General features: G+C 41.2%; 1 pseudogene; it reads right to left on the bottom strand.

Annotated features, from left to right (window-relative positions):
- Positions 1 to 8,790: 8,790 nt before the first annotated feature.
- On the bottom strand, positions 8,791 to 25,221 carry LOC117341279 (annotated as a pseudogene).
- Between the last annotated feature and the right edge of the window lie 870 nt (positions 25,222 to 26,091).

Here is a 26,091-nt window from a genome sequence, read left to right as displayed (position 1 = left end):
TCTAGACACATGTTCAGCCACGTTTCAGGGTTTTATTAAAAAGCAATGATTCTAAAAATATCCTCGGTTGTCTCATTTTAAGGAAACACGCCCGTATTATATCGACAAAGCTAGTTAAGGAATGTTGTTTATTACGCAATATGAAATACCAGTAACGCTTGATTGATATAACGACAAAATACACAGTTACAATTTGATTTTATGAAACATCGAATAAAAACATACATTTAATGCGCGTTCTTTTAAGGATAAATTGTTCTTCAACTCGTTATCACGGCATCAGTACTTAAATAAACATGTCTTCAACAATAGTTCAACACCGAATTTTGCTGTTATCTTTTGCTGATGAAAATATGTTAATTGATCAACAAAATAGATTATTAACAACATTCGTAAAGAACAGAGTCGTGATATTGTGATATGTCAATAGATGAAATATCGACGACGGACGATTTTCTGTTTGTTTTTGCTCGATGGGTTTAACGCAACAGCCAAGGTCATATGTGGACGGCTGTCAAGGAGACACAAACAGCCAGGGTCATATGAGGATAGGTGTCAAGGAGACACCGACAGCCAGGGTCATATGTGGACGGCTGTCAAGGAGACACAAACAGCTAGGGTCATATGAGGATAGGTGTCAAGGAGACACCGACAGCCAGGGTCATATGAGAACGGTTGTCAAGGAGACACAAACAGCCAGGGTCATATGAGGACGGGAGTCAAGGAGACACAAACAGCCAGGGTCATATGAGGACAGGTATCAAGGAGACACCAACAGCTAGGGTCATATGAGGACGGGAGTCAAGGAGACACCAACAGCCAGGGTCATATGAGGACGGGAGTCAAGGAGACACAAACAGCCAGGGTCATATGAGGATAGGTGTCAAGGAGACACCGACAGCCAGGGTCATATGAGGACGGGAGTCAAGGAGACACAAACAGCCAGGGTTATATGAGGACAGGTATCAAGGAGACACCAACAGCTAGGGTCATATGAGGACGGGTGTCAAGGAGACACCAACAGCCAGGGTCATATGAGGACTGTTGTCAAGGAGACACCAACAGCTAGGGTCATATGAGGACGGGAGTCAAGGAGACACAAACAGCCAGGGTCATATGAGGACGGGAGTCAAGGAGACACCAACAGCCAGGGTCATATGAGGACGGGTGTCAAGGAGACACAAACAGCTAGGGTCATATGAGGACGGGAGTCAAGGAGACACAAACAGCCAGGGTCATATGAGGATAGGTGTCAAGGAGACACCGACAGCCAGGGTCATATGAGGACGGGAGCCAAGGAGACACAAACAGCCAGGGTCATATGAGGACGGGAGTCAAGGAGACACCGACAGCCAGGGTCATATGAGGATAGGTGTCAAGGAGACACCGACAGCCAGGGTCATATGAGGATAGGTGTCAAGGAGACACCGACAGCCAGGGTCATATGAGGACGGGAGTCAAGGAGACACAAACAGCCAGGGTCATATGAGGACGGGAGTCAAGGAGACACACACAGCCAGGGTCATATGAGGACGGGAGTCAAGGAGACAGACACAGCCAGTCATATGAGGACGGGAGTCAAGGAGACACACACAGCCAGGGTCATATGAGGACGGGAGCCAAGGAGACACAAACAGCCAGGGTCATATGAGGACGGGAGTCAAGGAGACACCGACAGCCAGGGTCATATGAAGACGGATATCTAGTAGACGCCTTATAACACAGAACGTAACAGGACTGTGTGTCCTTTACTCATGATAGAAATATCAAAAATGATAATTAAGTATTATAAAATGATAATTAAGTATTATATTTTCCCATCAATATGATGTCGGTATGTAAAAATATCGAGTTAACCAGGAAAAAAACCGACACTAACTTGTCAGGTGAGCACATTTTTTAAACCTAAACATTAGTACTTAGATAATGGCGATTCTCGTGCTTTGTAATTCTTTGTCTCATTGAAACTATTATTTCCCTGAGAATCTTTACAATGTGTCCAATGGAGGGAAACAATCGTCAAACGAAGTCATCAATGGCGACTTGGCAAAGGTTGGTGTGATTACAGACCAATTGGTAGGACGTGTGACATTCTGTTACTATATATAGAACAGAATATTTGGGAGTTGACCAGGAAGTTATTCATTAACAATAACAGATGTTTAAATGCACGTGATGATTTTTATAGAGATTCCCGAAACATTGGCACACGGCGGAACGTTCGTAATGTCGCCCTGAATGGTAGTCGGTCCTTAATGAATGGCTTTCTGTCATTAATAATATATGTTTAAATGAAAATTACATCGATCTTAAATAGGTCAAAATGCTGATCTGATAGTCTATTCATCACCAACTCCTAAACTCCTACAAGAAATCAAAATAAATATTGTTAATTCAGAATAATTAAGTCCGAGTTCTGTCTATTCTCAATTGAAACGAAGATGATGTAAAACTGAAAACGGGGAAATGTTAATTGAGAGGTCTGTACCAAGTCACATCATTCTACTGTGGTGGAGATAAAACACTTTATATGATGTTTAGTTTTCTCGACTCGTATCTATTCTCAATAATGTTTAACTGTGTTGTTTATATGACAGCATTGATATGACTACAGACAGAATGTTTTCTGTATTTAGGTAGTCAAGCTAACAAAAATGGACCTTTTGTAAATTTACACATGACTGGATTAGGAATGTTTTCTGTAATTAGTGAGTCAAGCTAACAATACCTGGACCATTGTATATTCAGTCACGTCCCCGAAATCCAGATGTTTATCGTAATGAAGAGGACCAAACACGAGTGGATATATTTTTTGGAAAGAAACAATTTAATACGTCACGTGTCTATAGGTCACGTGCCTATCGAGTTACTTAACGAGACAGTGTCACGAATGTAAGATTCCGTTGATCACAAAACTGATATCTATGATACATTTATTGTAATTGAAAACTCAAAAAAAAATAAAAAAGACAGGAATTTCCTCTCCGGTGGTATGTTTTTCTCGTGTTTTTTTTTTTTTTTTTTGTAACTCTTGAAAAACATTTACTCGAGAAACGAAAATTTATACAACAACCACTCGTTGTGTCACCTCTATATACAACAACCACTCATTGTGTAACCTCTATACACAACAACCACTCGTTGTGTAACTTCTATATACAACAACCACTCCTGTAAACTCTTTATACAACAACCACTCGTTGTGTAACCTCTATATACAACAACCACTCGTTGTGTAACCTCTATATACAACAACCACTCGTTGTGTAACCTCTATATACAACAACCACTCGTTGTGTAACCTCTATATACAACAACCACTCGTTGTGTAACCTCTATATACAACAACCACTCGTGTATATATATATACAACAACCACTCATTGTGTAACCTCTATATACAGCCACTCGTTATGTAACGACTATATACAACAACCACTCATTGTGTAACCTCTACATACAACAACCACTCATTGTGTAACCTCTATATATAACAACCACTCGTTGTGTAACCTCTATATAACAACCACTCGTTGTGTAACCTCTATATAACAACCACTCATTGTGTAACCTCTATATACAACAACCACTCGTTGTGTAACTTCTATATACAACAACCACTCGTTGTGTAACCTCTATATATAACAACCACTCGTTGTGTAACCTCTATATAACAACCACTCATTGTGTAACCTCTATATACAACAACCACCCGTTGTGTAACATCTCTATACAACAACCACTCGTTGTGTATTCTCTATATACAACAACCACTCATTGTGTAACCCCTATATACAACAACCACTCGTTGTGTAACCTCTATATACAACAACCACTCGTTGGGTAACCTCTATATACAACAACCAACCGTTGTGTAACCTCTATATAACAACCACTCGTTGTGTAACCTCTATATACAACAACCAATCGTTGTGTAACCTCTATATAACAACCACTCGTTGTGTAACCTCTATATAACAACCACTCGTTGTGTAACCTCTATATACAACAACCACTCGTTGTGTAACCTCTATATACAACAACCAATCGTTGTGTAACCTCTATATAACAACCACTCGTTGTGTAACTTCTATATACAACAACCACTCGTTGTGTAACCTCTATATACAACAACCACTCGTTGTGTAACCTCTATATACAACAACCACTCGTTGTGTAACCTCTATATACAACAACCACTCGTTGTGTAACCTCTATATACAACAACCAATCGTTGTGTAACCTCTATATAACAACCACTCGTTGTGTAACCTCTATATAACAACCACTCGTTGTGTAACCTCTATATACTACAACCACTCGTTGTGTAACCTCTATATACAACAACCAATCGTTGTGTAACCTCTATATAACAACCACTCGTTGTGTAACTTCTATATACAACAACCACTCGTTGTGTAACCTCTATATACAACAACCACTCGTTGTGTAACCTCTATATAACAACCACTCGTTGTATAACCTCTATATACAACAACCACTTATTGTGTAACCTCTATATACAACCACTCGTTGTGTAACCTCTATCTACAACAACCACTCGTTGTGTAACCTCTACATACAACAACCACTCAATGTGTAACCTCTATATACAACAACCACTTCTTGTGTAACCTCTATATACAACAACCAATCGTTGTGTAACCTCTATATAACAACCACTCGTTGTGTAACCTCTATATAACAACCACTCGTTGTGTAACCTCTATATACAACAACCACTCGTTGTGTAACCTCTATATACAACAACCAATCGTTGTGTAACCTCTATATACAACAACCAATCGTTGTGTAACCTCTATATAACAACCACTCGTTGTATAACCTCTATATACAACAACCACTCGTTGTGTAACCTCTATATACAACAACCACTTATTGTGTAACCTCTATATACAACAACCACTCGTTGTGTAACCTCTATATACAACAACCACTCGTTGTGTAACCTCTATATACAACAACCACTCGTTGTGTAACCTCTATATACAACAACCACTCGTTGTGTAACCTCTATATACAACAACCACTCGTTGTGTAACCTCTATATACAACAACCACTCGTTGTGTAACCTCTATATATAACAACCACCCGTTGTGTAACCTCTATATATAACAACCACTCGTTGTGTAACCTCTATATACAACAACCAATCGTTGTGTAACCTCTATATACAACAACCACTCGTTGTGTAACCTCTATATACAACAACCACTCCTTGTGTAACCTCTATATACAACAACCACTCGTTGTGTAACCTCTATATACAACAACCACTCGTTGTGTAACTTCTATATACAACAACCACTCCTGTAAACTCTTTATACAACAACCACTCGTTGTGTAACCTCTATATACAACAACCACTCGTTGTGTAACCTCTATATACAACAACCACTCGTTGTGTAACCTCTATATACAACAACCACTCGTTGTGTAACCTCTATATACAACAACCACTCGTTGTGTAACCTCTATATACAACAACCACTCGTGTATATATATATACAACAACCACTCATTGTGTAACCTCTATATACAGCCACTCGTTATGTAACGACTATATACAACAACCACTCATTGTGTAACCTCTACATACAACAACCACTCATTGTGTAACCTCTATATATAACAACCACTCGTTGTGTAACCTCTATATAACAACCACTCGTTGTGTAACCTCTATATAACAACCACTCATTGTGTAACCTCTATATACAACAACCACTCGTTGTGTAACTTCTATATACAACAACCACTCGTTGTGTAACCTCTATATATAACAACCACTCGTTGTGTAACCTCTATATAACAACCACTCATTGTGTAACCTCTATATACAACAACCACCCGTTGTGTAACATCTCTATACAACAACCACTCGTTGTGTATTCTCTATATACAACAACCACTCATTGTGTAACCCCTATATACAACAACCACTCGTTGTGTAACCTCTATATACAACAACCACTCGTTGTGTAACCTCTATATACAACAACCAACCGTTGTGTAACCTCTATATAACAACCACTCGTTGTGTAACCTCTATATACAACAACCAATCGTTGTGTAACCTCTATATAACAACCACTCGTTGTGTAACCTCTATATAACAACCACTCGTTGTGTAACCTCTATATACAACAACCACTCGTTGTGTAACCTCTATATACAACAACCAATCGTTGTGTAACCTCTATATAACAACCACTCGTTGTGTAACTTCTATATACAACAACCACTCGTTGTGTAACCTCTATATACAACAACCACTCGTTGTGTAACCTCTATATACAACAACCACTCGTTGTGTAACCTCTATATACAACAACCACTCGTTGTGTAACCTCTATATACAACAACCAATCGTTGTGTAACCTCTATATAACAACCACTCGTTGTGTAACCTCTATATAACAACCACTCGTTGTGTAACCTCTATATACTACAACCACTCGTTGTGTAACCTCTATATACAACAACCAATCGTTGTGTAACCTCTATATAACAACCACTCGTTGTGTAACTTCTATATACAACAACCACTCGTTGTGTAACCTCTATATACAACAACCAATCGTTGTGTAACCTCTATATAACAACCACTCGTTGTATAACCTCTATATACAACAACCACTTATTGTGTAACCTCTATATACAACCACTCGTTGTGTAACCTCTATCTACAACAACCACTCGTTGTGTAACCTCTACATACAACAACCACTCAATGTGTAACCTCTATATACAACAACCACTTCTTGTGTAACCTCTATATACAACAACCAATCGTTGTGTAACCTCTATATAACAACCACTCGTTGTGTAACCTCTATATAACAACCACTCGTTGTGTAACCTCTATATACAACAACCACTCGTTGTGTAACCTCTATATACAACAACCAATCGTTGTGTAACCTCTATATACAACAACCAATCGTTGTGTAACCTCTATATAACAACCACTCGTTGTATAACCTCTATATACAACAACCACTCGTTGTGTAACCTCTATATAACAACCACTCGTTGTATAACCTCTATATACAACAACCACTCGTTGTGTAACCTCTATATACAACAACCACTTATTGTGTAACCTCTATATACAACAACCACTCGTTGTGTAACCTCTATATACAACAACCACTTATTGTGTAACCTCTATATACAACAACCACTCGTTGTGTAACCTCTATATACAACAACCACTCGTTGTGTAACCTCTATATACAACAACCACTCGTTGTGTAACCTCTATATACAACAACCACTCGTTGTGTAACCTCTATATACAACAACCACTCGTTGTGTAACCTCTATATACAACAACCACTCGTTGTGTAACCTCTATATATAACAACCACCCGTTGTGTAACCTCTATATATAACAACCACTCGTTGTGTAACCTCTATATACAACAACCAATCGTTGTGTAACCTCTATATACAACAACCACTCGTTGTGTAACCTCTATATACAACAACCACTCCTTGTGTAACCTCTATATACAACAACCACTCGTTGTGTAACCTCTATATACAACAACCAATCGTTGTGTAACCTCTATATACAACAACCACTCGTTGTGTAACCTCTATATACAACAACCACTCATTCTGTAACCTCTATATATAACAACCACTCGTTGTGTAACCTCTATATATAACAACCACTCATTCTGTAACCTCTATATATAACAACCACTCGTTGTGTAACTTCTATATACAACAACCACTCGTTGTGTAACTTCTACATACAACAACCACTCGTTGTGTAACCTCTATATATAACAACCACTCGTTGTGTAACCTCTATATACATCAACCACTCGTTGTGTAACCTCTATATACAACAACCACTCGTTGTGTAACCTCTACATACAACAACCACTCATTGTGTAACCTCTATATACAACAACCACTCGTTGTGTAGCCTCTATATATAACAACCACTCGTTGTGTAACCTCTATATACAACAACCACTCATTGTGTAACCTCTATATACAACAACCACTTATTGTGTAACCTCTATATACAACAACCAATCGTTGTGTAACCCCTATATACAACAACCACTCGTTGTGTAACCTCTATATACAACAACCACTTATTGTGTAACCTCTATATACAACAACCAATCGTTGTGTAACCCCTATATACAACAACCACTCGTTGTGTAACCTCTATATACAACAACCAATCGTTGTGTAACCTCTATATATAACAACCACTCGTTGTGTAACCTCTATATACAACAACCACTCCTTGTGTAACCTCTATATACAACAACCACTCGTTGTGTAACCTCTATACAACAACCACTCCTTGTGTAACCTCTATATACAACAACCACTCGTTGTGTAACCTCTATATACAACAACCACTCATTGTGTAACCTCTATATACAACAACCACTTGTTGTGTAACCTCTATATACAACAACCACTCATTGTGTAACCTTTATATACAACAACCACTTGTTGTGTAACCTCTATATACAACAACCACTCGTTGTGTAAACTCTATATACAACAACCACTCGTTGTGTAACCTCTATATATAACAACCACTCGTTGTGTAACCTCTATATACAACAACCACTCGTTGTGTAACCTCTATATAAGAACAACCACTCGTTGTGTAACCTCTATATACAACAACCACTTATTCTGTAACCTCTATATACCTGTAATACAAATCCAAATTTCTTACAATGGCGGCTAGAAGGATAAAATGAAAATAAAAAACTTTACAAAAAGTACAGCTCGTTAATTTTATTATACAACCATGAAAACAGCCACAGATAAATATAAAATGTTAATGGTTAGTATGACCTTCCTCAAAAGTCTGATATATCATTAAATTTTCAAATTAGCAATTAATTAACTCTCTTAGGTCTTTTAATAAATAACCTTTTCATTAAGTCATTAACTGCCATGGCAACGTTAATAATTCAAAAACACAATTTTCATTATTTCATTTGAAACATATATATAAGATACCAGAAATGTTGATGCAAAAGGAGGAAAACCATGATATAACAAAATGTCGAATGTGTTTTTTAACTCCAATGCAATATCATGGGATTTAAGGGTTAAAAGACATTTGATTTCTGGAGACTTGCTACCTCTAACTCCAGCTACACATGTGACTCCTTGATGTTTGAAGGAAACAATACTACTCATTTGTTTGCTGTGTCTGTCGGCCGGACAGCAGCCAGGGTCTCATAGAGGCGGGGTTTTATAGTAGTTGGTGACTACCTCACTGAGCAGCATACGGGAGGCCCGCCGCATGTCATCTAGAGCAATAAAGGGTAGAGTGTCCTGCCCACTATAACACGGGTAAGGAGCGTCGAACGACACATCTCACAAAATGTAAAATGGAGTATAATCGGAATCACCGTTACGGTTCTGAAGTCAGGCCTCTGTTTCAATAAGAGTATCTACAGATAGCACTACTCCAGTATCGTCATGCTCAGTTCTGTTATCAGCGATGGAACCACAATCACCGATTCCATCGCCGACGGAATGTTTGATGTCGTTTTTATTGTTAACATATTCTGTTTCCCCTACAGGGTCATCGCCAGAGTTACTGGACATCGTGTCTTTACTGATATAATCACACTGACTCCTGAGGGAGTTACACTCGTCTGTACCTTCATACTGACTCCTAATGGAGCTACACTCGTCTGTACCTTCACACTCACTCCTGATGGAGTTACATTCGTCTGTACCTTCAGCATTCTTGATGATTTCCGTGGTAGACGTTACAGATATATTACATGGGAAGGACGCCGACCTGTTGGGCGACATTGCGTCGTCATTGTCGGAATCAAAGCCTTCATTCTGGAAGGTTTCCCTGGCAGTGTTCCTTGACGTTACCCTAGTCGAGGACGAATATGTTGTCGTCCGACTTCGTGAAGAACTCCCCGTGTACATCGATCCAGGTCGGCGTCTGTTTTTCCTTCTTTTGAAATTTGTCTTGTTCAAGTATAGAACCAAACCACCCTGGGAAGCATTTACGAACGTGACAATGAATGAAAAAACTGACAATGGGAAAAATCCATCGACGATCTGTAAACTCCACGATAATCCGCTGAGAATGAAGAGTTTGGAAAACAATCCGAGAGAGAATTGACTGTCTTTTTTCACTGAACTGTCGTTAATGACGTTTCTGGTGTTGTGTGTCTCCTTGCTGATGTACCGGTAAGTGACGACAAAGAACAGTGTATTCCAGACACAGATCAGAATCACGGGAACAATGAAGGCCAGCACCTTCCCGGTCAGGGAGGACATGAAGCAACCTTTCCCGCCATAGCCGATAGATGTCGCCCCGGTAATGGCCGGCGGTTAGTCCGATATTTACTATCACTAAAATCAGAGCAAAACATCCGGCAAACATAACATAACGGCGGAACTGTCCGTACCTCCGGGAATCGTCTGAACAGTAGTCATCGGATACGAATACTCTGTACATGTGGAATGTCCCTACACCTGTCATGGCGAAATACGCGAGCCACAGCACGTGCATCACTATACCTAATACGGTACAGGCGGCTACGTTGTCTGCCGATGTTAATGTTTGGACTATGAACATAAACTGTACCAAAAACAATGACACCATGAGACCGACGGTGTTCAATCCGGGCAGAGTTCTAAGGTAGGGGAACCGTATGTACGGAATGAATGTTACCAGTAGACAGAACAGGGACAAACATACAAACACCAGCGTGAAAATACGTAAAGCATTCTCCATGTCGTTACCAACACTGTCCACGGCGATTCTAGTCGGCAGTTTACTCTCACATATTCCTACGCTGCCATTTGTCATCAATTCAAATTCAGGATATTTCACCACTTCCTCGCTGTCTGCAAAGGTCAAGGTCATTCCATCGTCATCGATCACGTATTCGTCCACGTCCAGATGAACTTGTCTGCACTGAAGAAGTTGATTTACCTGTGACCGTCTATACGACCTAAGTGGTCTGGACCGAGATGCTGCAGTCTGCCCTACATGACACTGGACATGGCGACTGGTTTTATGTATAAGAATCGGTAATGTGAAAGCTTTCTGGTTTTCCGAAATTTTGAAATGAAATAGTTTTCTTCAAAAACGTGACGTCCATCATCTGACCCGGAAGTTGTATAAGTTTGTTTTCTGTATCAAATCGATTGACATATTCCGACTTGATTTCAAAATGAGTGGAAAAAATGATATCAAGGAGCGCCCCGCGCTGGATGACTGACGATCGGTGTGGACACGCGATATTAGAGAGTGTAAGAAATGAGGACACTGTTATGCTCCCGTAACTGATGTTGAGGATGCGCGCGAGGTACTCCTGTACGAGGTGGGCCATCCCCTCCAGTAGATCAGTCATCCGTATCTCGGTGTGGCTGACCCGGCCCTGTAGACCTAGTGATAGCGAGTAGAATAGATTGGTGGTTGTCTTCAGCAGTGGTAGACAGGTACTGTTGTAAATATGGCGGCCAGGGCTACATTTCACCTCCCGACATTTATTCTGTGGAGAGAAAAACAAAACAACAATATTACACTGTATTGATCCAAACAAATACATGATGGTAGAACAGTTTTTTTGTATTTCCATTTGGCAAAAGAGAATGATTAACCGTTTTAATAAAGATACAGTGAGAGTGATACTAGGTGTTCCAAGGGAGTAAACGTCTTCTGCGTCGACGACAACCGCAGATCAAATCAAGGTCGAATCCAGGGTACGTAACACCCTAACAATTGGACCAGAGTGACGACAACTTAGCTATCAGAGGGGACGACACCCTAACAATTGGACCAGAGTGACGATAACTTAGCTATCAGAGGGGACGACACCCATCTAACATGTCTCCCTAAACATATAGGAAAACGTTACTATAGATAGGCTTACTGGTCACTTTAATTGTACGTCTATTGACGGTCTGACTACTTCTCCTGTTATTGACGGTCTGGTTACTTCTCCTGTTATTGACGGTCTGACTACTTCTCCTGTTATTGACGGTCTGACTACTTCTCCTGTTATTGACGGTCTGACTACTTCTCCTGTTATTGACGGTCTGACTATTTCTCCTGTTATTGACGGTCTGGCTACTTCTCCTGTTATTGACGGTCTGACTATTTCTCCTGTTATTGACGGTCTGACTACTTCTCCTGTTATTGACGGTCTGGCTACTTCTCCTGTTATTGACGGTCTGACTACTTCTCCTGTTATTGACGGTCTGACTACTTCTCCTGTTATTGACGGTCTGACTATTTCTCCTGTTATTGACGGTCTGACTATTTCTCCTGTTATTGACGGTCTGACTACTTCTCCTGTTATTGACTGTCTGACTACTTCTCCTGTTATTGACGGTCTGACTATTTCTCCTGTTATTGACTGTCTGACTACTTCTCCTGTTATTGACGGTCTGGCTAATTCTCCTGTTATTGACGGTCTGGCTACTTCTCCTGTTATTGACGGTCTGGCTACTTCTCCTGTTATTGACGGTCTGGCTACTTCTCCTGTTATTGACGGTCTGGCTACTTCTCCTGTTATTGACGGTCTGACTACTTCTCCTGTTATTGACGGTCTGACTACTTCTCCTGTTATTGACGGTCTGACTACTTCTCCTGTTATTGACGGTCTGACTACTTCTCCTGTTATTGACGGTCTGACTACTTCTCCTGTTATTGACGGTCTGACTACTTCTCCTGTTATTGACGGTCTGGCTACTTCTCCTGTTATTGACGGTCTGACTACTTCTCCTGTTATTGACGGTCTGACTACTTCTCCTGTTATTGACGGTCTGGCTACTTCTCCTGTTATTGACGGTCTGACTACTTCTCCTGTTATTGACGGTCTGGCTACTTCTCCTGTTATTGACGGTCTGACTACTTCTCCTGTTATTGACGGTCTGACTACTTCTCCTGTTATTGACGGTCTGGCTACTTCTCCTGTTATTGACGGTCTGACTACTTCTCCTGTTATTGACGGTCTGGCTACTTCTCCTGTTATTGACGGTCTGACTACTTCTCCTGTTATTGACGGTCTGGTTACTTCTCCTGTTATTGACGGTCTGACTACTTCTCCTGTTATTGACGGTCTGACTACTTCTCCTGTTATTGACGGTCTGACTATTTCTCCTGTTATTGACGGTCTGACTACTTCTCCTGTTATTGACGGTCTGGCTACTTCTCCTGTTATTGACGGTCTGACTATTTCTCCTGTTATTGACGGTCTGACTATTTCTCCTGTTATTGACGGTCTGACTACTTCTCCTGTTATTGACGGTCTGACTACTTCTCCTGTTATTGACGGTCTGACTACTTCTCCTGTTATTGACGGTCTGGCTACTTCTCCTGTTATTGACGGTCTGACTATTTCTCCTGTTATTGACGGTCTGACTACTTCTCCTGTTATTGACGGTCTGACTACTTCTCCTGTTATTGACGGTCTGACTACTTCTCCTGTTATTGACGGTCTGACTACTTCTCCTGTTATTGACGGTCTGGCTACTTCTCCTGTTATTGACGGTCTGACTACTTCTCCTGTTATTGACGGTCTGACTACTTCTCCTGTTATTGACGGTCTGACTATTTCTCCTGTTATTGACGGTCTGACTACTTCTCCTGTTATTGACGGTCTGACTACTTCTCCTGTTATTGACGGTCTGACTACTTCTCCTGTTATTGACGGTCTGACTACTTCTCCTGTTATTGACTGTCTGACTATTTCTCCTGTTATTGACGGTCTGACTATTTCTCCTGTTATTGACGGTCTGACTACTTCTCCTGTTATTGACGGTCTGACTACTTCTCCTGTTATTGACGGTCTGACTACTTCTCCTGTTATTGACGGTCTGACTACTTCTCCTGTTATTGACGGTCTGGCTACTTCTCCTGTTATTGACGGTCTGACTATTTCTCCTGTTATTGACGGTCTGACTATTTCTCCTGTTATTGACGGTCTGGCTACTTCTCCTGTTATTGACGGTCTGACTATTTCTCCTGTTATTGACGGTCTGACTACTTCTCCTGTTATTGACGGTCTGACTACTTCTCCTGTTATTGACGGTCTGGTTACTTCTCCTGTTATTGACGGTCTGACTATTTCTCCTGTTATTGACGGTCTGACTATTTCTCCTGTTATTGACGGTCTGACTACTTCTCCTGTTATTGACGGTCTGGCTACTTCTCCTGTTATTGACGGTCTGACTACTTCTCCTGTTATTGACGGTCTGACTACTTCTCCTGTTATTGACGGTCTGGCTACTTCTCCTGTTATTGACGGTCTGACTACTTCTCCTGTTATTGACGGTCTGACTACTTCTCCTGTTATTGACGGTCTGACTACTTCTCCTGTTATTGACGGTCTGACTACTTCTCCTGTTATTGACGGTCTGACTACTTCTCCTGTTATTGACGGTCTGGCTACTTCTCCTGTTATTGACGGTCTGGCTACTTCTCCTGTTATCGGTTTATAAGCGTTTGACTTTACAGACAAACCAGCCTTTGTTAATGATCACCAGAATTAAGTGACACCCTCCCACACGTGACGTCCACTTCCAATGTTTACTATACAATTTACCTGAACATGGATAAAGAGACCACGTGTCATGTGTGACCTATTTATTGCCTCCCCTGGAAGGTCACGTGTGACAGGTTTAACTGTATAGTTTTCTATGACATGTACTGTAAACCTCATCGTTACTCACATCTGTTATAACTTTATTATCCGCTACAATTTGAGTTCGCCAAAAGTAATGTTTTATTAGTAGTCATGTGTTAGATATGATAAATACGTTTATATTGTACAGATAAATATGTATAACAATTAGTTACAGGGATTCGGTTACAAAACTATAGAGTTATCGCACTAGACAGACATAGATACAGAGAAATATATAGCCTACCTTCCAGGTGTCATATATCTGGTGTTGTTGACATTTCTCGCGGACTCCATCTTTGTCAGGCGGCTGTTCGTAATACGTGGTGAAGAAACTTCGAATGGTATTCTTAGGTGATAAGTGACTCACTAATGACGGAAACTCGCTCACAGATCCCACTGTCATAGAGTTAGTCGTGAAACCTCGGGACCATGTAGGATCATTACATCTCTGGCAGAGTCCGTTTTTATACGGTAATGTTTTTTGGATGGCAGGGTAGGACCTACAGGCGCTGGCTAAACCCTGCTGTGGGTGTCTCCACTCACCTGTCCTGTTGCACACCGTATACAGTAATGGAAATGTGTGCAGGGGAGTACAGATATCACAGAATATATTCCCAATGTCTTGATAGCGCGGGAAAAAATCCATGCTCTCGCAAGCCCACTGAACATCCGGGTCTTTTTCTGTCCACAACTTAACTTTGTCGCATTGCCCTTTCTGTGCGTCACACTTGACCGGAAGTCCCGCGGGTACGTATTGGATGACACAGCCTTCTGTTTTAGCACGTGACACGATACGATCTATTGATATTTCATTCTGAAATGGAATCGGCAACAGACACACAAGTCTCAGCGTGAAGAACACAAACTGTGTCAGCAGCTCGTCATAGGAACCAGTGGTGACGTCACTGTTTAAGTGACAAATTGCACAAAAAATGTTTTTGAAGACTAATTTTGATTTGTTACTTTCAACAGGTATGGACCCGTAAGTAGAATCATTGTTTTGGCAGAGATGAACCATGACGTCATCAGCATAGTCTGTCGGACATTCGCTGATTACTAGCAGTTTCGTGGAGTTCTTTTCAGGGGGGTTTGTAGAAAGTTCGAATTGGTCGATACATTTGGTGTATAGAAACGCAATATCCGGGCAACAGACATTTGTGTCGCTAAATATACACGTGATGTCACACGAACAATTTGACCTCTCGGTAAATGTTACGTTCAGGAGTGAGGAGGTACATATCTCGTACGAACCTGTCCTCAAATACACATTAAACAACAGGTTGGTGATGTTTACTGTCACCCCGTTAATATCTATCTCACCATTGTTCGCCAAGATTTTCTCTTCCCTGCTTTTCACCTCCATGTTTGTCGTGGTTTTTAGTTTGCCCTGTAGCTGAAGTGATTTCACAATGTTGTCGATGTCCAAACTCTGGACCGTGACGTCATACTGTTGAGCAGGGTTTCAGATTCCAGTCAGCGACCGTTTTGTACTCCAGAGTGATACTTCCCGTCCAGTAAACCGAGCGAGGACGGGTCGGAACTATCTACATTACACATACGGCAGAACCAGTTTTTGTACGGCTGTTCACTGTGAACAAGAGGGTAGTGTTCACAAGCTTCTCTCAGACCCTGATCCACCACGTGCCATTTCCCTGTCACATTACACGTCGATATCACGCCTGTAATTATAGGCTCGCTAGGATTACACATATAACAAAAGACATTGGAGTGAGTCAGAGAATGCCTTCCCATTTCCGGGCCTATATTCGCACAGAGTTTGTCAACGTCAGCATCATACGTATCCCAGAATCCCGTGACGTTGCACGTGCTAATAACAGCGTCAGTTGTTGGTGTGTAGCTCGTCACTGTGTCTTGCGTATACGTCACAGTGCAATTCGCGGCGTGTAATGTAGCCGAAATTTCCTCAAAGGAAGAGCAAAAGTTCAGGTCGTAAAAGGAAGTACAGTTGATATCGAGGTACCACTCCTCTGTGACGTCATATCCGTTACATTTCGCATAACACCCACTCCGAAATGGTAGACTATATGGTCCAGCGAATACTGGAGCATTAGAGACCAAGTCGGTTAGCGTAGTCCCTACTTCACAGGAAGTATCTTCAGACGGACACGTAGTAACCATCGGCTGGGATATATATGTCGTAGACCCGTTCATAGGTACGACTTTGTTTGTTTTGACCTTCACAAAGTCCGGAAATGATAGGTACACATCCGGACAACAGTTCTTTTTTATCCAACAGTTGATATCACACTCACAGTCCGGACAGCTGGAGCTAGATGTGTAATTCAGTTCCGGTTTGATGGCGAGTATTGATGTATTACACAACATCATACCACATACACTGACATACTGCTCCAGTATTCTCCTTTGGTCCCGAATTTTAACCGCAGATACGGTAGTTATGAATGCCAGACAGAAAACCATCACTTTAGCTACAGACATCGTCGATTGTCTGGTGACAGTCAGTGTCTGAAAAATTAAACACTCGAGTAAATTAAAATCTGAAAACAGTGAAGGTATTATTAATGTTGTTCAATAAAATCTGAAAACGTATTTCTAACTAACAGGTATCAGGTAACATCTACACGTCCGTCTCTCTATCATTGACAGGTAACATCTACACGTCCGTCTCTCTATCATTGACAGGTAACATCTACACGTCCGTCTCTATCATTGACAGGTAACATCTACACGTCCGTCTCTATCATTGACAGGTAACATCTACACGTCCGTCTCTCTATCATTGACAGGTAACATCTACACGTCCGTCTCTATCATTGACAGGTAACATCTACACGTCCGTCTCTATCATTGACAGGTAACATCTACACGTCCGTCTCTCTATCATTGACAGGTAACATCTACACGTCCATCTCTATCATTGACAGGTAACATCTACACGTCCGTCTCTCTATCATTGACAGGTAACATCTACACGTCCGTCTCTATCATTGACAGGTAACATCTACACGTCCGTCTCTATCATTGACAGGTAACACCTACACGTCCGTCTCTCTATCATTGACAGGTAACATCTACACGTCTCTATCATTGACAGGTAACATCTACACGTCCGTCTCTATCATTGACAGGTAACATCTACACGTCTCTATCATTGACAGGTAACATCTACACGTCCATCTCTCTATCATTTACAGGTAACATATACACGTCCGTCTCTCTATCATTGACAGGTAACATCTACACGTCCGTCTCTATCATTGACAGGTAACATCTACACGTCCGTCTCTATCATTGACAGGTAACATCTACACGTCCGTCTCTATCATTGACAGGTAACATCTACACGTCCGTCTCTCTATCATTGACAGGTAACATCTACACGTCTCTATCATTGACAGGTACCATCTACACGTCCGTCTCTCTATCATTGACAGGTACCATCTACACGTCCGTCTCTCTATCATTGACAGGTAACATCTACACGTCCGTCTCACTATCATTGACAGTTAACATCTACACGTCCGTCTCTATCATTGACAGGTAACATCTACACGTCCGTCTCTCTATCATTGACAGGTAACATCTACACGTCCGTCACTCTATCATTGACAGGTAACATCTACACGTCCGTCTCTATCATTGACAGGTAACATCTACACGTCTCCATCATTGACAGGTAACACCTACACGTCCGTCTCTCTATCATTGACTGGTAACATCTACACGTCTCTATCATTGACAGGTAACATCTACACGTCTGTCTCTCTATCATTGACAGGTAACATCTACACGTCTGTCTCTCTATCATTGACAGGTAACATCTACACGTCCGTCTCTCTATCATTGACTGGTAACATCTACACGTCTCTATCATTGACAGGTAACATCTACACGTCCGTCTCTATCATTGACAGGTAACATCTACACGTCCGTCTCTCTATCATTGACAGGTAACATCTACACGTCCGTCTCTCTATCATTGACAGGTAACATCTACACGTCTGTCTCTCTATCATTGACAGGTAACACCTACACGTCCGTCTCTCTATCATTGACAGGTAACATCTACACGTCCGTCTCTATCACTGACAGGTAACATCTACACGTCCGTCTCTATCATTGACAGGTAACATCTACACGTCTCTATCAATGACAGGTAACATCTACACGTCCGTCTCTCTATCATTGACAGGTAACATCTACACGTCTCTATCATTGACAGGTAACATCTACACGTCCATCTCTCTATCATTGACAGGTAACATCTACACGTCCGTCTCTCTATCATTGACAGGTAACATCTACACGTCTGTCTCTCTATCATTGACAGGTAACACCTACACGTCCGTCTCTCTATCATTGACAGGTAACATCTACACGTCCGTCTCTATCACTGACAGGTAACATCTACACGTCCGTCTCTATTATTGACAGGTAACATCTACACGTCTCTATCAATGACAGGTAACATCTACACGTCCGTCTCTCTATCATTGACAGGTAACATCTACACGTCTCTATCATTGACAGGTAACATCTACACGTCCGTCTCTCTATCATTGACAGGTAACATCTACACGTCCGTCTCTATCATTGACAGGTAACATCTACACGTCCGTCTCTATCATTGACAGGTAACATCTACACGTCCGTCTCTCTATCATTGACAGGTAACATCTACACGTCTCTATCATTGACAGGTAACATCTACACGTCCGTCTCTATCACTGACAGGTAACATCTACACGTCCGTCTCTCTATCATTGACAGGTAACATCTACACGTCTCTATCATTGACAGGTAACATCTACACGTCCGTCTCTATCACTGACAGGTAACATCTACACGTCCGTCTCTCTATCATTGACAGGTAACATCTACACGTCTCTATCACTGACAGGTAACATCTACACGTCCGTCTCTCTATCATTGACAGGTAACATCTACACGTCTCTATCATTGACAGGTAACACCTACACGTCCGTCTCTATCATTGACAGGTAACATCTACACGTCCGTCTCTATCATTGACAGGTAACATCTACACGCCCGTCTCTCTATCATTGACAGGTAACATCTACACGTCCGTCTCTATCATTGACAGGTAACATCTACACGTCCATCTCTATCATTGACAGGTAACATCTACACGCCTCTATCATTGACAGGTAACATCTACACGTCCGTCTCTATCATTGACAGGTAACATCTACACGTCCGTCTCTATCATTGACAGGTTCCATCTACACGTCCGTCTCTCTATCATTGACAGGTAACATATACACGTCCGTCTCTCTATCATTGACAGGTAACATCTACACGTCCGTCTCTATCATTGACAGGTAACATCTACACGTCCGTCTCTATCATTGACAGGTAACATCTACACGTCCATCTCTATCATTGACTGGTAACATCTACACGTCCGTCTCTATCATTGACAGGTAACATCTACACGTCCGTCTCTCTATCATTGACAGGTAACATCTACACGTCCGTCTCTCTATCATTGACAGGTAACATCTACACGTCCGTCTCTCTATCATTGAGAGGTAACATCTACACGTCCGTCTCTCTATCATTGACAGGTAACATCTACACGTCCGTCTCTATCATTGACAGGTAACATCTACACGTCCGTCTCTATCATTGACAGGTAACATCTACACGTCCGTCTCTCTATCATTGACAGGTAACATCTACACGTCCGTCTCTATCATTGACAGGTAACATCTACACGTCCGTCTCTCTATCATTGACAGGTAACATCTACACGTCCGTCTCTATCATTGACAGGTAACATCTACACGTCCGTCTCTCTATCATTGACAGGTAACATCTACACGTCCGTCTCTCTATCATTGACAGGTAACATCTACACGTCCGTCTCTATCATTGACAGGTAACACCTACACGTCCGTCTCTATCATTGACAGGTAACATCTACACGTCCGTCTCTATCATTGACAGGTAACATCTACACGTCCGTCTCTATCATTGACAGGTAACATCTACACGTCCATCTCTATCATTGACTGGTAACATCTACACGTCTCTATCATTGACAGGTAACATCTACACGTCCGTCTCTATCATTGACAGGTAACATCTACACGTCCGTCTCTCTATCATTGACAGGTAACATCTACACGTCCGTCTCTATCATTGACAGGTAACATCTACACGTCGGTCTCTCTATCATTGACAGGTAACATCTACACGTCCATCTCTATCATTGACTGGTAACATCTACACGTCTCTATCATTGACAGGTAACATCTACACGTCCGTCTCTATCATTGACAGGTAACATCTACACGTCCGTCTCTCTATCATTGACAGGTAACATCTACACGTCCATCTCTCTATCATTGACAGGTAACATCTACACGTCCGTCTCTATCATTGACAGGTAACACCTACACGTCCGTCTCTATCATTGACAGGTAACATCTACACGTCCGTCTCTCTATCATTGACAGGTAACATCTACACGTCTCTATCATTGACAGGTAACATCTACACGTCTGTCTCTCTATCATTGACAGGTAACATCTACACGTCCGTCTCTCTATCATTGACAGGTAACATCTACACGTCCGTCTCTATCATTGACAGGTAACATCTACACGTCCATCTCTATCATTGACAGGTAACATCTACACGTCCGTCTCTATCATTGACAGGTAACATCTACACGTCCGTCTCTCTATCATTGACAGGTAACATCTACACGTCCGTCTCTATCATTGACAGGTAACATCTACACGTCTCTATCAATGACAGGTAACATCTACACGTCCGTCTCTCTATCATTGACAGGTAACATCTACACGTCTCTATCATTGACAGGTAACATCTACACGTCTCTATCAATGACAGGTAACATCTACACGTCCGTCTCTATCATTGACAGGTAACATCTACACGTCTCTATCAATGACAGGTAACATCTACACGTCCGTCTCTCTATCATTGACAGGTAACATCTACACGTCCGTCTCTATCATTGACAGGTAACATCTACACGTCTCTATCATTGACAGGTAACATCTACACGTCCGTCTCTATCATTGACAGGTAACATCTACACGTCCGTCTCTCTATCATTGACAGGTAACATCTACACGTCTCTATCATTGACAGGTAACATCTACACGTCTGTCTCTATCATTGACAGGTAACATCTACACGTCTCTATCATTGACAGGTAACATCTACACGTCCGTCTCTATCATTGACAGGTAACATCTACACGTCCGTCTCTCTATCATTGACAGGTAACATCTACACGTCTCTATCAATGACAGGTAACATCTACACGTCTGTCTCTCTATCATTGACTGGTAACATCTACACGTCTCTATCATTGACAGGTAACATCTACACGTCCGTCTCTCTATCATTGACAGGTAACATCTACACGTCCGTCTCTCTATCATTGACAGGTAACATCTACACGTCCGTCTCTATCATTGACAGGTAACATCTACACGTCCGTCTCTCTATCATTGACAGGTAACATCTACACGTCCGTCTCTATCATTGACAGGTAACATCTACACGTCCGTCTCTATCATTGACAGGTAACATCTACACGTCCGTCTCTATCATTGACAGGTAACATCTACACGTCCGTCTCTATCATTGACAGGTAACACCTACATGTCCGTCTCTATCATTGACAGGTAACATCTACACGTCCGTCTCTCTATCATTGACAGGTAACATCTACACGTCCGTCTCTCTATCATTGACAGGTAACATCTACACGTCCGTCTCTATCATTGACAGGTAACATCTACACGTCCGTCTCTATCATTGACAGGTAACATCTACACGTCCGTCTCTATCATTGACAGGTAACACCTACATGTCCGTCTCTATCATTGACAGGTAACATCTACACGTCTGTCTCTCTATCATTGACAGGTAACATCTACACGTCCGTCTCTCTATCATTGACAGGTAACATCTACACGTCCGTCTCTATCATTGACAGGTAACATCTACACGTCCGTCTCTCTATCATTGACAGGTAACACCTACACGTCCGTCTCTATCATTGACAGGTAACATCTACACGTCCGTCTCTATCATTGACAGGTAACATCTACACGTCTCTATCATTGACAGGTAACATCTACACGTCCGTCTCTCTATCATTGACAGGTAACATCTACACGTCCGTCTCTATCATTGACAGGTAACATCTACACGTCCGTCTCTCTATCATTGACAGGTAACATCTACACGTCCGTCTCTCTATCATTGACAGGTAACATCTACACGTCCGTCTCTATCATTGACAGGTAACATCTACACGTCTCTATCATTGACAGGTAACATCTACACGTCCGTCTCTCTATCATTGACAGGTAACATCTACACGTCCGTCTCCCTATCATTGACAGGTAACATCTACACGTCTCTATCATTGACAGGTAACATCTACACGTCCGTCTCTCTATCATTGACAGGTAACATCTACACGTCCGTCTCTCTATCATTGACAGGTAACATCTACACGTCCGTCTCTATCATTGACAGGTAACATCTACACGTCCGTCTCTATAATTGACAGGTAACACCTACACGTCCGTCTCTCTATCATTGACAGGTAACATCTACACGTCCGTCTCTCTATCATTGACAGGTAACATCTACACGTCCGTCTCTCTATCATTGACAGGTAACATCTACACGTCTCTATCACTGACAGGTAACATCTACACGTCTCTATCATTGACAGGTACCATCTACACGTCCATCTCTCTATCATTGACAGGTAACATCTACACGTCCGTCTCTATCATTGACAGGTAACATCTACACGTCCGTCTCTATCATTGACAGGTAACATCTACACGTCCATCTCTCTATCATTGACAGGTACGTGTATCAGCTATTGTCACCTACCGCGTTCCTCCGATTTTCAGATATTTTAATTTCAGTCTTCATCTCTATGTAACGCACGTTCGATAACCGGATTACCTTGGTTCTGGCTATGAGATAATTCTATAGAGACACTACTGGTTGTTAGTGTAATCCTCTGATCAATCTGGCACTCTAACACGGGTAATGTTTTATCTCGTCAGCATCTAATCGACACCCATTAAATTGAGTGTTAATGGAACTAGAAATCATCAACAGGCAGAAAAATACAGTGTAGATAGGTACAATGTGTCTAGTAGATTAACTGGATGTCTCCTGCCCTCTCTGTTGTGGGACAACCATGGCAAAGCCTGTATAACTTGTCCACTAAAACATGTTTATTTGTAGTGTTTTAATTTCAGTACTGGTTTGCTGGGATAATCATAACTTGTCCACTAAAACATGTTTATTTGTAGTGTTTTAATTTCAGTACTGGTTTGCTGGGATAATCATAACTTGTCCACTGAAACATGTTTATTTGTTGTGTTTTAATTTCAGTACTGGTTTGCTGGGATAATCATAATTTCTGTCAATATTTTACAACATTTGTAAAGTGTCATCCTCGACATTCACACAGAGTACAGTGACGTACCCGATCATATTATAATCCGATTAATATACCATACGATAATCTCATAAAGGATTATAAATCACTTGTTAAATAATCGTGAAGTATATTAACATTATAGAGATAATCTATATTTGTCTGTTTCTTCATTAAAACCCCACATATCTATATAGTTAATACTATTTATGACGTCTCCTGTTTTGACGAACGATTTATTTGTAACTTAGCAATCGCGGTAATAACTGACGTAATTCATCTATTTCTTTATTTATACATTTATTTATTTTTATGTATTTATTTGTTTTTATATATTTATTCATTTTCATTTATTCATTAGACAATCGAATATATGAATATTATATTGTTGTTGTATGGTAAGTAATACATATTGTAAGTAGTTTGTAGGATGAATACATTCCTATTGTTTAATATAAACCTTTACGGTAAGCCGACGTTTATCCGGACATAAAACAATAGATAACATGAGCCCCCAGTACATATCGAGAACATGTAAAAGTAAACCGTCCAAAGCACGCAACAAACACGACAGGTTTAAACCTTGTTTAAAGCCAAAATATGAACAAATTGGACATTTGTAGAACCGATCCGAATTCAAAACCACATTACAAAGGAAAAATCCTCATCAAAGACATTCAATATCGATTGGTGAAGGAATATTTGTCACAGAGATCGACGTTTGTACCTGTATGACGGAGACACGTGACTTGTTACGGCTACATTCACTAACTAGAAACTTACCTTACTGCTCCAATGTTGAATCGTGAAAAATGTCCCTGTATACCAGGAAAAGTCGTGAATATGTGTCCCTGTATACCAGGAAAAGTCGTGAATATGTGTCCCAGTATACCAGGAAAAGTCGTGAATAGGTGTCCAATGATATCTGGAAACTTCACTGTAAGCCGGGTAGTGTCGCTAACCAGGCCAATCTCCCAAGTGTATGTTTCTTTCTCATGGTGTTTTCAAAAACTCTGTACGGTACAGGTGATCAAAAGTTAATAAATCGATATAGTATATAAAGATAGTTGTCACTGGTCGTACTGTCGGGGATAGGATTGGGGAGCGAGGCACAAACATGCCTTATAACAATGGTTTGTGTGTAAGACTGCATGTCAGAGCCAAACTTCCTTGTCGAGAGACAATGGCGAGGTACACGGACTAGGTTTGTAATTACACCGATAATAATCTCGGTGTCCTCGCCTTACATAACAAAACCGAGGAGCTACCGCAGAATATGTCTCAATACCCCGACCGACAACTAACAATACACATATTACCCGTCATACATCAACATACCCCGACCGATATAACAGTCAGTACCGATATAACAGTCAGTACCGATATAACAGTCAGTACCGATATAACAGTCAGTACCGATATAACAGTACCGATATAACAGTCAGTACTGGTATAACAGTCAGTACCGATATAACAGTCAGTACCGATATAACAGTCAGTACCGATATAACAGTCAGTACTGATATAACAGTCAGTACCGATATAACAGTCAGTACCGATATAACAGTCAGTACTGGTATAACAGTCAGTACCGATATAACAGTCAGTACCGATATAACAGTCAGTACTGATATAACAGTCAGTACCGATATAACAGTCAGTACTGATATAACAGTCAGTACCGATATAACAGTCAGTACCTGATATAACAGTCAGTACCGATATAACAGTCAGTACCGATATAACAGTCAGTACCTGATATAACAGTCAGTACTGATATAACAGTCAGTACCGATATAACAGTCAGTACCTGATATAACAGTCAGTACCGATATAACAGTCAGTACCGATATAACAGTCAGTACCGATATAACAGTCAGTACCGATATAACAGTCAGTACTGATATAACAGTCAGTACCGATATAACAGTCAGTACCGATATA

Source organism: Pecten maximus, chromosome 13 (assembly GCF_902652985.1).
Source record: "Pecten maximus chromosome 13, xPecMax1.1, whole genome shotgun sequence".
NCBI lineage: Eukaryota > Metazoa > Mollusca > Bivalvia > Pectinida > Pectinidae > Pecten > Pecten maximus.
This window is presented reverse-complemented; position numbering and strand designations above follow the sequence as displayed.